At 41.7% G+C, this 14,148-nt stretch overlaps 1 protein-coding gene across 9 annotated transcripts in view; it reads left to right on the top strand.

Moving 5' to 3' along the window:
* The window catches only part of FAM13C (family with sequence similarity 13 member C), a 118,168-nt gene that overhangs the window by 19,222 nt on the left and 84,798 nt on the right, over positions 1-14,148 (top strand). The gene's annotated exons all lie outside the window — the stretch shown is intronic.

Genomic DNA, 14,148 nt, shown 5'->3' with positions numbered 1-14,148 from the left:
GGTCACCGCCACAGCTTGACCACCAATGAGTGATGTAGGTCTGCACCCAGGAACCAAACCTGGGCTGCCAAAGCAGAGCATGCTGAACTTAGCCACTAGGCCACTGGGCTGGCTCCAAGAATGTTTCATAGACTCATTTGGCTGGGTATACACTAAAACCTCAATAATTGTATGTCTCTTGAGTTAGGCTAGGCTGGGGTCTGCTACAATAACAAATAACCCCAAACCTTAGTAGTTTAAACCAACAAAAGTACATTTCTTGCACATGTTATGTATCCATCATTGGTCACCAGGAAGTGTCTAATCATGTTGATCAATTAAGGGCCCAGACTAACTGAGCAGTCACAGTCTTGAATGTTGCTGGTTTTGGAGTCAGAGAGAAAAGAGAGCTCTGGAGGGTTCTGCACCAATAATTAGAAGCTCCAGGCCTGAAGCAACAAACGGTGTTTCCATTCTCTACTAATTGGCCAGAGCTGGTCACATGCTTCCCTTATAAGCACAATCCCAGAACACAAGGGACTAGGAGTACAATCCTGCAATGTGTCCTAAGGGAGAGAATGAATTGCTGACCAGCAGCACTAATGACTTCCACATCTTCTGCTCAGACTAGCAGTATAACCCAAAGAATGAAGAATTGGTCTTTCCTCTTCTAGGCCTTCACAATACTGAAGTATTAATGTTATTAATGTCAAGGACTAGCAGAAGAAAAAGAAAATTAATTAGGTTAATTAGGCTAATTAATTATCACCAAAGGATATACCTGCTGTTATATTTCTGTTTTGAACAAAAATTCGAGTTTTGTATAAGTATCTCTTGAGTGAAACATCTGCTTCATTATTATCAGGAAAAAAGAAGTAGGTTTAGTTATTGATTTCTTCTCTGTTGCTAAATGAAACTTCAGAGTTCATTAATTTTATTTTATTTAGGATTAATTGGGGTCTTACTCTTGCCAGAAGATTGTAGTGACTTTGGGTTATGCCAACTAAACCTGTAGTGCTGTGATTAAGAGGCATTTTAAAATTTGATCCAAAAATAACACGTCCTATAGAAAGTGGATTTGATGATTTGAATATTGTCAGATGTGGGATCTGGGTTTCTACATACACACAGATATGCAAATTCACATCCTCATGTACTTGGGGATATTTATCCAAGAGCAGGGTGTTCTTTCGGCAAAGAAAACAGCTTAGCAAGGACTTAGCCAGACTGTTTTGGAGCTTGGAAGCGAAGCTGTTTGGGAAGTCTGGATAGCAGAAACATAATGAACCGACATTTCGGGTAACTAAGAATCGCCAATCTAAACTTTATCGAACATGGTTAAATATTACTTTGGGACTGAGACATAACATGTCAACCTCAAGCCTACAATTTTAGGCTTCATATTTTACGAGATGTAGTTGCCAGATAAAATATGGGATGCCTAGTTACATTTGAATTTTTGATAAACAATGAATAATTTTGTAGTGTAAGTATGTCCCATGTAGATATTGTTTTCAAAAGGAATGGGAGTTTCGAACAAGCAAATATCTACGTGGGATATGCTTATACTACAAAGTTACTCATTGTTTATTTGAAATTCAAATGTAACCAGACATCACGTGTTTTTATTTACTTAATCTGGCGACCATATCAGGAATGAATGGCATGGTCCCGCCCCATGGTCAAGAGATTAAGTTCACATGCTCCACTTCGGCAGCCCAGGGTTTCGCTGGTTTGGATCCTGGGCACGGACCTAGCACTACTCATCAAGCCGTGCTGAGGTGGCGTCCCACATAGCACAACTAGAAGGACCTACAACTAGAATATACAACTATGTACTGTAGGACTTCGGGGAGAAGAAGAAGAAAAAAAAAGAAGATTCACAACAGATGTTAGCTCAGGGCCAATCTTTAAAAAAAAAAAAAAGAATGAATGGCATGAACATCCAACCTCACTCACTTTCTCCTCCAAGGTAGGCGTAACCAGTCGCACCCATGTAGCCTGAGAGCGTCAGGATTTTGTTTTTCACTTCACTCTTTCTAGGGTAGTTAAAGAAGGCATAGGAAGGGAAGTCAGCAGCCTCTGCCTGTCTAGGAGGCTTATTGTAGTATTATTTTACATCTTTAGTGTCCAAATAGCATGGAACATCCTGGAAAAAGCAACCTACTCTCATGAGATGATAAAGCCTTAAAAATTGGATAGACGTGCGAAAAAGATTGAAAAATCTGCTCTCAAAATCTGCAGACCATTTATCCCACTGGACCCTACTTGCCATGAGCAGTGACCATCATCAAGTCAATAGGAAAGTTGACTTTCACAAGCCAGTTTCTGTGTTAAAATGATCGAAAATGACGTAACTGGTGCCAGACACAGACAGAACAATAGCACCGTGTTTTGAGCATTAATCCTACTGGAGATAAGCAGTCAGACAGAGGATTGCTGCCTTGAAAACTGCTGCTCTAGACTGAGGCTTGTGTTGTGGGCAAGGATGGCTTTACTCTTCTAATCCTTATTTTATTATGTAGTTGCCTCCAGGCACAGGTAACCGGTGGTCTTTCAGTCACGGTGGAATTTTCCCTTCCCACCCAACAAAGCCTGCTTGGTTATGTTATGAATTTATATATATATATTTTTATAGCTGAGCCCTCTGCAACTTTACTGCTTAATAAGCTATAGCCACAATTAGGGGATTTCTCGAAGAAACAAAGATGTCAGCGCCGCTTCTTTTGTTCCTTAATACCCTGAACTACAATATTATGATTGCTTGGCTTGGTAATGTTGCTGTGCACCAGGGAAATTTCCAGTAGGAAAGGGTTTCCCAACATTAGATTTTTAGGCTTTTCAGCTATAACTAACATTGAATAACCAAAGGGATACTGTCAAGGCTTAAAGCGCTCTTACTCAGTATGCCAGTGTGGTGAGGGCAGTGGCTGGCTTTTAGTGTTTTAATCCAGAAGACACTGACTGTACTGAAGGTATGACCTACGGGATTTAACAGCCACCAGGGGAAGATCGTTGACTGTTGTTCTTGTGGATTCATGGGAGGGCGTCGTTCCCTCCCACCTCTTCCCTCTGTCAGTTTCTCCCTGTCTTTGCCGACTGCCTTCTCAGCTGTATTCAAACTGACATTTGATTTAGAAACTGGGAGAGCTTGGTCCTCTGAAGACCCAGACGTTGCTCTCCCTGAAAGACAAGAAGATTGAACAAAAGACCGAATTAATTTAACTCTAAATAAAAAACAGGCAAACCCTAGTGATTTAAGGCTCCTTCTGTTTTTATTTTATTTATTTTTTACTGGTTTCTTATAAACACTTTGACAGCTGAAACCTTTTCTACCTGATGTGAAACATAGAGATGGAAATAGAGAAAAGACCAAAACCTAACACCCTATTAAATCTGTAGCTATTTCCCTTCCACCTTATGCTAAAAAACAGGACGAGAACTTAGTGACTTGTTCTTAATGCGATGAAGAGTCTGGAGGAACCAGGGTCTGGATGTCAGAGGCATCCATGGGCCATGTACAGGCTACAGATCTGGCGAGCTCTCGGGTAGCTGACACAGCCTTGTGTTCTCCAGGGTTTAGTGGCAAGCGAGGGGCCTAAGCAGACAGTCTCTCAGGAGATGATCAACTCTGCAGAAACTGAGGTGGGCTCGATGGAGGCAACAGGATGAGCGGGCAGGAGGGAGCTGGTGCTGGAAAAGAGACAGGGATCTAGTTTCTGGGCAGTGGAGATAAAATTCTAATACACAAAGTAATGAAAGTCTTTGCAGATGCTATTTTGAAGGGTTTTTTTAAATCAGAAAAAGCAGTAGCTTCAACTGTCCTTGAGCATTATTTTATTTTCCTGTCATTAAAATTTTCATTCTTTGGTTAGAATTTCAGAAATGACACATCTAAAATTTATTAAATGTCTGATTGCGATGCCGTACCTCTGAACACCTTTTTGTCATTGACTAGGGTCCTTTTGAAGTTGGTTTATTTTGGCTTCCTCTTACTTGTGAGCTAATTGCTAAATGTGATTTATCTCAGAGCTTAGAAGGAGGTTTTTCCATTGCAAACAAGACTAAGAAACGTGTCTTTAAGACATGTACAAATTATCCTCTGTCTCCTTATTTCTAAATGAAGATTTTAATGTCAACTTTTATAGCTTTAGTGATTTTGAGACCTACATTTTTTTCAAAGAAGACCCACCCTACACACTGACCTGGCTTTTTCTTTCACTTCCCAAACTGTCATTTTCACTAATAATTCCTTCCTGGGCAAAACCATCCGTCAGTTTTGCTTGATTTCTCAGTTCAGGCTCAGTAACACGGTGTTTCATTACTGATGCTGGACTGAACGTTCCAGAGAGGGCTTCCGCTTCCTCTCTTGTAAGTTGAGGAGTATAATGGGTTGGATAGTGTCTCCCCAAAATTCATGTCCACTTGGAACCTCAGACTGTGACCTTATTTGGAAATACGATCATTGCAGATGTAATTAAGGTAAGAATTCAGATGAGATCATTGTGGATTTAGGGTGGGCCCTAAAGCCAATGACTGGTGTCCTTAAGAAGAGGAGAGGACACAGAGACACGCAGGGAAGAAAGAGGCCATGTGCCACAAGCCATGGAATGCCAGGAGCCTCTTAGACCTGGAAACGGCCATGAAGGATTCTTCCCTGGAGCCTTTGGAGAGAGCATGACCCTGCTGACACCTTGATTTCAGACTTCTGGCCTCCATAACCATGAGAGAATAAATTTCTGTTGTTTTAAACCATCAAGTTATGGTAATTTGTGACAGAAGCCCTAGGAAACCAATGCAAGGGTCTTCCTGAAGCCAGACTGTGTATGGCTAGCTTCTCGATGCCCCAGGGGAACTGGCAAGAGCTGAATGGGATTCCCGTCCAGGAGGATGTGGGGCACTAAGCAGACTGGCAGGGCAGAGACATGTGGGTGTAGGGTGTTACGACTGGGATCCAGTTACTTCAGTGGGGACTCCGGGACAGGAACAAGGCAGACACTCTGAGTAAAACTTCCGGGTGGCAGTTGCAGCACGACAGATCTGTGGCTGCATTACCCACGCTGCCTTCCCTTTCCTTTGACAGAGCATGGAATCGGCCCCAGATCCTGGTAGAGCTGAACCTTAACACAAGCCAAGGGTCAGATGGCCTCTTCTAGGGGGGGAGCAAGGGAGGAGGCCAAGCAGTTCATTACACGAAGCAGTCGGATGTTTGGCGGTTTCTGGATGTACGCTAAAGTATCCACTATCCGTGCAGCTGTTTAGCACCATGTTGATCCTATTTGCCTTTTAGACATGGCTAGATGAGTTGAAGACTTTCACATTCGAACCCAGAATCTCTCTCCCAGGTGTTTTTTCCTTGTCTATATTACTACTGTAGCCCTGGTTCAGACCTTCTAGGTCATACCTGGAGGCTGTAATAATTATGAAAATATTACTTCTGTGGTAATGACCTTGCAAAGACTTGTCTTTATTTTAACTTTATTGAGGAATAATTGACAAATATAATTGTATTCATTTAAAGTGTACAACATGATGATTTAGTATAGATATACATTGTGGAATGATTACCAAGATCAAGATAATTAGCACATCCATCCCCTCACATAGTTAACTGTTTTTGTGTGTGTGTGTCTGTGTGAGAACGTTTAAGATCTGCTCTCAGCAGCTGTCAAGTATACAGTACAAATGTTATTAGCTATAGCCACCATGCGCATAGCCTTGTCTTGAGTACTTTATATATAATAATTCATTTAATTCTCACAACTACCCTACAAGGTGCTGGTTCTCTTGTTCCTTTTTACAGATGAGGAAACTGAGGCACAGAGAAGTTAAGTAACTTGCTCAAGGCCACACAAGTTGAATGACTAACTGAGTGGTGTTACTAGGTATTACTTATTTTCATGGTTGTATTAAAATTGGTTTATGCTTTTTCTTGATTTGGAAGGTGGATTAAACATGTGGGTCTCCCAATACACACACCAAATAGGTCACCACAGAGTTTGAATGTGTCCAGGGCTTTGGAGGATAAGGCCTGGCTGGGCTCAGGAGAAGGAAGGCTTGAACATTCCTCTCATTTGTTGGGATAATAAGAATATATAATTTTTCATAAAGGAGTAAATTGCAGAGGGATTTCATGGTACTTCCTGAGGAGTGATAGGAGGGAAATAGAGATATTCTGATGACGTATCTTTGTCATTAATCACAAGGCTTTTGTTGGGTGAGAGCTGTGTTTTGGATGTGTAACCGAACTCAGTGGGTCCATCTCCTGGTGAGTGTGGAGGTGAAAAGCACAACCAAGGCTGAAGTGGGTGAAGAAAAAAGGTTTATTGCTTGCACAAGCAATGGAGAACCCCAGGGATAGCTCCCAGAGCAGTGCTCCCCGCTCCCTGCCCAGTTTAGTGCAGCTGGAGATTTTATACACCGGGGTGCAGAGGTTATGTTACAACTGTGTAACAATTGGGCCTAATCAGGGCGCATGTGCAGGCCATTGCATGACAAGTTCAGTGCTATTACATAACCAGCTCAGTGCAACATGCCATTGCATAACAGGTCCAAGGTAACTTTTGGACACTTAGAGCTGGAGCAATTTGCAGGGGTCCTGCTGCAACCATGTAAGTTTCACTGTAGGATGGCAACATCTGCAAAAATGAGGACATCAACTTCTGAAAAACAGTCGTTTTCTCCTTGTCTGGAAAGCATTTGACAGACTATGTTTAGCTACGGATCAGATTTTCATTAACCCTTTCCTTGCCTGGTTTCTGGTCACAGTTGTGGTTTGATATATTTTATATGACTTCATTTTTTTAGGCGATATGGGAGTGCTTTTCTTGAGGAGTTGTGATTAGGGCAGTCCTGTTTGGGTGTATGCACATGAGCAGAAAGTGACAAAATAGTCAGTGGTTGGTTTTATGCTCCTGATGTTTCTCTGTTTTTGTTTTTAGGCTACTATAACCTTGCCATTGTGGGGATGCTGAGGCAGGTTAATAACCAATCTTTTAGTCTCAGTAGTTGCATCAAAGGTGAAGAAATAGCTACAAAGTCATTAGAAACCAAGTGGAATATATTATTTTAAGGCCTGGCTTTCTTAAAATAACAGATGTAGTTGACAGTTTGTATAGGGTGTTGGTTTTATTGTTGACTTTGGCCATGGTTGGATGGCAAGATGCAGAGCTTTTGACCTTTAGATCAGGCCTTGCACTAATAGAGAGGTTCAGGATCCTCTCTTTCTTGCTCTAACAGTGAATTTGAGGTGCCTCTGCATGAGAAGCCCTGAACCAATGTGGCTGTGGGCACGAAGAGAGAGGAGAGCTGGTGCCTGTGCTTGAGGGGGGTGTATTAGCACTGGGGGAGACAGCAACAGCAGTCAGCAGGTCCTCAGCGTGCACTGATTAAGAGTGCAGGTTCTGTTGTCTTTCTGTTTGCACGTGGATCCCAGGGAGGCCTCTAAGATTACCCATCTGTGAACTGAAGGATAACAGTACCCACCTATAATGTTGTTCAGAGGATTAAATGAGATAATCCTTGTAAAGTACTTACTGTAATGCCCTGTCCATAGTAAGAGCTCAATAAACGTTAGAATGTTGCCTATTAGTATGGTTATCACATCCTAATATATTGTCATAATAGTGAGAATGAAAAGTTCCTACCCTTTTAGGAAAAGACTGATTGTTGTGTGGCCATGGTTATCAATAACCTTCAAAACCTGTTTTTATACCTTTTTAAATGGATCTACAACAGCAATTATTCATGCTGCTGTAAGCTAGCCGATCAGTAACAGCAGCCCCCACACCCCACCAACACACATAGTTGGAAAGCCAGACAGTCAGCAACAGCTGAACTCTAGCGAGCACATTTCTGCAAGTCAGCCAGTCAACCACATTCTCACTCCAGCTTTGCTGATGCTCCTAAAGGTCAGCTAATGCCTAAATATTCCAGCTTCTGGAAGTCTCTCAGCCCCTGAACTCAAAGGGTCTCCAAACCCTATATAAGATCAGCTCTCTCTGCTTTACTTAGGGAGAATGTCTGTTAAAATGCAGCTCTCCCTTGCTTAGCAAGCAGTAGATTCAGCTTTTTATTCAGATATTGAGTGGGGACCTCTTCCTTCAACAATGGAGATATGTATAAAGTGCCAAGAGGTCACAAAGATGGGGCTATGCGGAGGAGTTCCCACGAGAGGTGATTTTTCGTCTAAGTTGTGCAATGAGAGTGATTTAAGCAGAGAAGAATTGGGGGAGAGAGACCTTCTCATATGAGGGAACACACCGTGAGTGAAGACATGAGTGATAATGGCAATTCAAGAGCTGCCACCTAATTTGTCATCCCTGGACTGCTGGGTTTGCAAAGGGTGGGGTGATGGAAACTAGACTGGAACAGTTTGCAGGGGCTGGATGATAAGGACCTTGGATTCTGTTCTAAGGAGTTTTCCTGTTCTGTGCTTCTCAAACATTTTTCTAGGTTTCTAAGTCCTAACCGCAGAGGAGACTGAACTTTTACCATAAGAGGGAGTTTCTTTGAAATCTCCCTATAGGGGATATTTGTCATTCTATTTTGGCTGCCCAGCATCTGAACTCTGTTCTCGTGCTTGGAGAATTTCCCACAAGAGGGAAAAAAGCAGCCTCTTTTTTTCCACGATAGAAGCTGAAAATGCCAGTATTTGCTTTTCCAGGCTCTCTTTCAGCTACGACACGGGCACAACCTGGGGTGGGAGTGGGTGCAGCAAGAGACAAGACCTGGGCTGCGTGTGGTGGTGGTGGTGCCTGTCGTGAGTGTGTGGTACGAGCGATGTATGCTGCAGAAGTGACCACTTTTCATCAATCCTGTAATTCTCATATTCCCAACATTTTAATATCGCTGAAATCAGAGTGTTCCTTACAATCAGTGTTGTGATAGAGTTTGATAAGCAGCATTGTCTACTTTTTTCCTTAAAAAATAAAATAATAACAGAATGATCTTAGGGTCGGCGGCATCAGAGATGCAGAGTGCTCAATGGTAGCAGAAGTGTCCACACTGGACCAGTTCTGAGCTCAGTTTTGGCTTTGTAGACCCATATCTGGTTCTCCAGCCCTTTGGGTTATTTTGTAAGCTTCCCAATAAATTCGTTCTTTGCTAAATTAGTTAGAGTTCGTTTTTGTTGTTTGATGCTAAGAATCCTGACTGGTACATGCATGTCATCTTAAGGAGTCTTAAGAATGCTGCAGTTTATTGATGTATTTATTTTAATGGAAACAGGTTTCCTCCCCCTAAATCTTCACCTAAATTTGATGTCCCAAGAAATGATGCCATGTTAATAACTCGTCATTCAACAAATATTTACTGAGAATCTCCATGTGATATTAAGAAGAATGAGTCCAGTGACAGCATGGCCCTCATGGGGCTTTCATTCCAATGTGTATCTTATGGGCTTGCATTCCCCTGGCACAGCACCTAATGCCTGCCATTCCTATCCCTGGGGACATGACCCCAGTGCAGGCAAGGGAGAGCTGGGAGATAGCTTAACTTAAAAAGTGATGTGACCTGGTTTGCAGAATTGCCTCCTATGCGCTTTCTTCAGTTATTCTCATCATCCTTCTCTTGGTGGAATCCTGTCTCTCTTCAGCATTTCCAGTTTCTTGAAGTTCTATGGAAACTAGTTTGGAGGCGGGAGCTGTGGCTTTTGGGTTTGAGACGCCAGATACTTGTCGAGCTCCAAATGTTTTTGAGTTCAGATGTTCCAAGTGTTAAGCTTTTTCTTCATTCCAGATGATTGCTGGGTTTCCAAATGAAAAACTTCCTCAGCATGAGTGGTGCTACAATTAGTATTTGGGTCTAATAGAGCCTTCTAAGACTCTTCCAAGGTCCACATAAAAAGTTTTTCATGGGTTACTTGGAATACTCAATTCAATCCACATGTGTCATCTAAACTGACTGTGTAAAAGGAGCATCCTTTCTAAATGGAGACAAAACTTTATATATTCTACTTGTGGCTGAAGAATCTGATAAAAGACAGAGCTAAATAATACTAATCACTGTTAACTGGGAAATTAGACATAGAGGTTGTTTGTGTGGCCTTTGATAAGACAAGGCTTGGCCTCTGGAGAGTTGATCCTGGTTTGTGCTGACATTGTAGATGGAGATCTTTTAAGATGGAGCTAATATTTTGCAGCTTTGTGGCATTTCCCGGAAGTCTAGTAGCTGGGGTATAACCCAGGGGACCTAACATCAAAGACTTGCATCTTTTACTACTGTTAAAATGCATGAGAAGCCATAATGCAAGTCAATGTTAGGCATTCACAAGATACCACTATTTTTGATATGACTATTCTCTTTAGATATCTGAGAATAATTTTCTTGTCAGGATTTACTTTCTTACTGCTGTTAACTTCCTCCTTCCACTGCTTTCTACAACCTCCTTCAAAAGAAAAAAACCAAAACCAGGATCATGTTTTAAAGATGGGAGAGAGTGGATGCTTCCACAAAATCTTTAAAAGGAGACATGATTCTCCTTTATGTTAACTGCTCCACATTTTGTGAGAACAGTTAGACATTCCTTAAAATCCTCAATGACGGGTTCAACAGAAAGACACGTGTGCCTTATTAATCCAGAAACATGTTTAGAGTCTGGTGTTGAAAGCTGTGAAACACCCTTGTCTAATGCCGTGGTTTGTTCAGCACTTGGATGAGTTCAGTGTTTTATAGGAAGATCTAAAGTTTTCCGTTTGTTCAGAATTTGCAAGAAAAAGTCTGGGTTGAATTTTACATGACCATCATCTATGAAAAATTGTTAGACATAATAATAATGTAGATAAGAGAAACACATAAAACTCTGATTCTTTCCAAGTACTTAGATGCCCTCATTTAAGAAACAGTCTCGATAAGTTATGCTAACGGATGGGAAAGCAGTCTGAAAAGTTTACATACTGCAAATGCAAGCTGCTGTTAGTTTCTTATTTATTCAGCAAAACAGCTGTTCAAGGCCCTTCCCTAGGCCAAATTCTCTTAGCCTCATTCCAGTGACAGAAATGAGCATGCAAGCAATGAGAAATTGGCGTTTCAGTAAATATATTTTGTGGTTCCTACTTTCTAGAAATTCAGACTGGCATTTCCCTTAAATTAGTCCCAATCTTTGGAGTTTTTATGTTGTGGAAGTGTGTATATGTGTGTGTGTTGGGGGGGCGGGGGGGGGGTTAAGTTTCCCAAATCCACAAAACACTGTTCCTCAGCGTCAGACACTGACGCTCAGTGGACATGTTGTGACTGACTGAATGAATCAACAGATATTTTGTAAGGTGCTGAAGCGCTTTGAGAGAGTGAAAGAAATGCAAGGAAAACCTCCTCCCTTGGCGTGCGAACATGTTTCCTTGGTGGATATAAGCCAAGCACACAGATTCTGCATATACTGCAAAACAAGGCTGTACAGGATTAAACACACGGAGAATGAGAGGACAGTTCAGAAGGAGAGAAACAGAACTGTTGATATGGCCTCATGTCATCGGACAAGATAAGATTTGTGGGGGATCTGTGAGTATGGACTGCATGTTTGTGTACCCCCAAAATTCATATGTTGAAACCCTGGTCCCCAGTGTGATAGTATTTGGAGATAGGGCCTTGGGGAGATGGATTAGTGCTCTCATAAGAAGAGACAAGAGAGCCTGCTTCCTCTCTGCCACGTAAGGATACAGCAAGAAGGCATCCATCTGTAAGCCAGGATGAGAGCCCTCTCTAGGAACTGAATTGGCTGACCTCTTATCTTGGACTTCCCAGCCTCCAGAAGTGTGAGAAAGAAACTTCTGTTGTTTAAGCCACACAGTCTATGGTATTTGTGTTGTAGCCGCCTGAACTGACAGGATATAAATAAGATGGGAGGAAGGCATGCATCCCTGGAATGAGGAAACTTCATTGAGAGAGCAAAGGCTGTGAGTTGAGGGGAGGTCAGGGTGCAGAGGGATCTCCTCAGAAGATGTTTCACATCTTGTTGTGCTTGTAGGCTTGTTGATTTGATCATCCATTATTACTACAGAAGGTGGGAAAGGGGCAAGAATCTGCATTGACTTAGAAAAACCTAGAACTTTTTTCTTCTTTTTCTTGGTGGTTGTTTTCCTGAGTGATGATGCCACTGTAGTCCCACAGCGAAAACTGTCCCTGGCACTGTAGAAGGTATTCAGGAAGTGTTTGAGTAAGTAGCCACCAAGGAACCACAGAGTTTATTAATAACTGGAATCGAAATGCCCCCTTTGCCTGCCTACTCATTGAATGTGGAGCTTTCTCTGAGTTTGAGGATCCCTAATTCTCCTTGGGCTTGACATTAGTGGAGAAGCTTGAGGAGCTGGGGTCATTTTTGTGATGGTAATTTTGGACTTTTCTCGTGACTGGTTTGGGAATAGAAGAGTAATTGGATTCTTGCTAAACTAAATAAAATAAACAAGGGAGCTTGTGAACTGAAACATTGAGGGATATTTGAAAGCACAGAATAATAGACATAGTTTCATGATTTCAGAAAATAACATGGTAGAGATTCCATATCAACAGGCTGTTCACTTTCTCAGCAAAAAGGGGAATAAAAGGCAGTTTTTCCTGGGAAGGTAATGCTCTATAGTAAGAGGTATTTAAAGGAGCATAAATCTCAACTCAAAGGGGGATTATTTAAAATATATGTAAATATTTAATTTGTATTAAAATCACAGAAATTAGCACTTCTGATTCTTAAAATTATAGTAATCTTTTAAAGTCAAAATAAGTGACGAGCTTCTGCAATAGGCTCGAGAGGCCGTGTGGCTGAGACGAGACTATAGACTTGATGAAGGCGCCATTTTGCCTTTCCTTCGTGCCTCTGCACTGTGGATATGACAGCTCTGGTAGGAAGGCTGAAGCTTATGCTGCCACATTAACAGGTGCTGACTCACTGCTCCAGTTGTCCCATTTGGTTGTGATTTTTGATTCCTTGCTGATGAAAATTGTATGTCTTTATTAAAATTTAACCTAAGTAGACTGTAAGGAACAGTGGTACCCATTTAAAGAACATTATAACATCAGACAGAAGTCATATTGTTGAGTACACTTTTGCTAATATTTAATATTTCTTTTATTGCTTTACCCTGATTTTCCACACGGAGTTAAAATCTTTTAGCATTCCATTGAAATCAGACCTAAGTAGGGTCGGGCAATAAGATTCCTTTCCTCTGCATTTTTTTGGTGTCTCTTTCTCAATCTTCTTTGCATCTGCCTATATCTTAAATATTTTCAAAATTAAATATTCTTATTTTAAATTATAAAAGTAATACATACTCATTAAACAATTCAAGCAATAGAGTAGTTTATAAAGTTTACATGTCCCACAAAAAAAGCACACTTATACACACACACACACACACACACACACACATATTTGATCTTTCCTTCCTCCTCTCCCCATGGGCTCTTACTATATATGCTATTTTGTGGCTTGCTTTCCATAAATATTGGTGTTTCTCAGGGTTCTCGTCTAGATTTTCTATTCTCTCTCTGCACATGCTGAATGGTGTTATACCACTTGTAGTTTTAGTCGCTTCACGCTCATTCCCAACTATTTATTCCCAGCCCTGATCTGTCTCTGGGACTCCAGCCCATCTATTTATCATTGTCTACTTGATGCCTTGTGGGCACTAATACCCAACTCTCTCTGAACACTGTTTCTCATTCTGTCTCCATCTCAGGGAGCAGCAATATCATTCATCCCATTTTCCAAGCTAAGGATTGAGCATCATCTTCAGTCCTTCCTCTTTCTCATTCAACCACATCCTGTCAGTCACCAGGCCTATTGTTTCCACCTCTTTAATATCTTTTAAGCCAATTAGTTTTCTCCATTCTGACTACCACCTCTGTAGTGCCAAGTGACAGTCGTCTCTTGCTTGGGTGCTCTAATTGTCTAACTGTCCTCCCTCCTTCACTCTGCTGCCTCACCTTCTAATCCATTTGCCTCACAGGCTGCAGATGATCTTCCTCGAGTGCAAATCTAAATGTCTTACTTATAATATTCAGTGATGCCATTGCTGTCAGAATGAAGCCCAGACTCTTCAAGACTTAGGGGGTTCAAATGATCTGGCTTCTACCTGGGCCTTGCCTGCCTCGTTGCTCACTGTCCCCACCTGTGTTTGACTCTAACCCCAAACAGAGTCAACCCCCCTGAGTTCCCTGAACACGCCATGCTCTCGCTTA

Source organism: Equus asinus, chromosome 2 (genome assembly GCF_041296235.1).
Source record: "Equus asinus isolate D_3611 breed Donkey chromosome 2, EquAss-T2T_v2, whole genome shotgun sequence".
NCBI classification, from domain to species: Eukaryota; Metazoa; Chordata; class Mammalia; order Perissodactyla; family Equidae; genus Equus; species Equus asinus.
This window is presented reverse-complemented; position numbering and strand designations above follow the sequence as displayed.